A 1,330-nucleotide genomic window follows, 5' to 3' on the forward strand; every position below is an offset into this window, starting at 1 on the left:
TTCAAAGCAGTAGTCCTGTAAAAATCTTTAAGATCTTTTAGGTCCTAATAAGATCTGCGAAGATCTTTTTGAGATCCTGCCAAGATTCTTTAACATCTTTTAAAGTTCGTGCCAAGATCTGTTAAGGTCTTGTAATGATCCTGCCAGGATCTTTTAAGATCTTTTAAGACCCTGCAAAGATCTGATAAGATCTTGTAATGATCCTGCGAGGATCTTCTAAGATCTTTTTAGTATCTTGTTAAGATCTTAACCACGATCTTAAAGATCCTCAAAAGATTTTCACCAGGGTAGGAGACAACTTTCCCGGTGATTTGCTGCAGGCTTTTTGTCTGAACATATTCAGTACCAGGGAGTTGGTTAAACTGGAGATGTATTAAAGCTATGGGAATGTCACTTTTTGAGCACTGGAGCTGGAGCTCGAGACAACATGGCCAGAGTCCACCTTTCAAATATTTTTTCTGGTCCTATTACTGTTCCTCACTTTATTAGTTGACCATTTGAAATTCCAGAGCAGCCAGCTGTGGAAAAACTGTTCAGAGTAATTAGGAAACATGCAAGGGTTTAAGAGCTGTGAGAAATGACTTATCATCAGATTATGGTAGAACCTCTTCTGTTCTTGAAATGTCAAAATAGTAACCTTCTTGAAAGCTGTTGTTTGTTTCAAATTGTTTTTCAGGTGAAACTAGAGCATATCTACAACAACCTATGGACTTGTGGTGTAATATTTTGGCTTTTTAAAACCATTTCAAGTGTTTTAACTTATGTTCAAGAAGTGTAACATCCGCAACGTAACGTCCGGAACAAAGTTTTGCTGCCATTACTTTGAAAATAATGCAGTTTACTAGAGATTTCTTTTTACTAAAGTGTTTCTATTGGATATCTAGGAAAGAAAAAGGATTGTTTAAATGTTGTGGACGTTATGTAACATCCGCAACGAAACTTGCCTTTGTTATATCTGCTTTTAAAGAAAAGTTAAGGTGAAATTGATATATCTTATGTATTTACTCCATTAAGGGATTTTTTCTGATACAAGTGTTTGCAGCCCTTCATATTTTTGAAGGATACAGCAGGTTCAATTGTACCCTCTTGCCCACTTTTGTCATAAAAAAATAAACACTTACATTGGAGACCCCCCTGAATACATGGTTGTCACAAGGGAGCTGGAATTTATTTTTCTGTGTGCTGTAACTTGTCAGCTTTATAGAACAGAGTATAATTTCAAGTCCAACTTGTTTTTAAAAACCTGGATTCTGACACCACCACTCGCGTGGAATTGCCCTTCTGCGTTTTTCATGCATGGTTGCATTTTAACTGACTAAGACTTGTTTGC

Source organism: Montipora foliosa, chromosome 8 (genome assembly GCF_036669935.1).
Source record: "Montipora foliosa isolate CH-2021 chromosome 8, ASM3666993v2, whole genome shotgun sequence".
Taxonomy (NCBI): Eukaryota; Metazoa; Cnidaria; class Anthozoa; order Scleractinia; family Acroporidae; genus Montipora; species Montipora foliosa.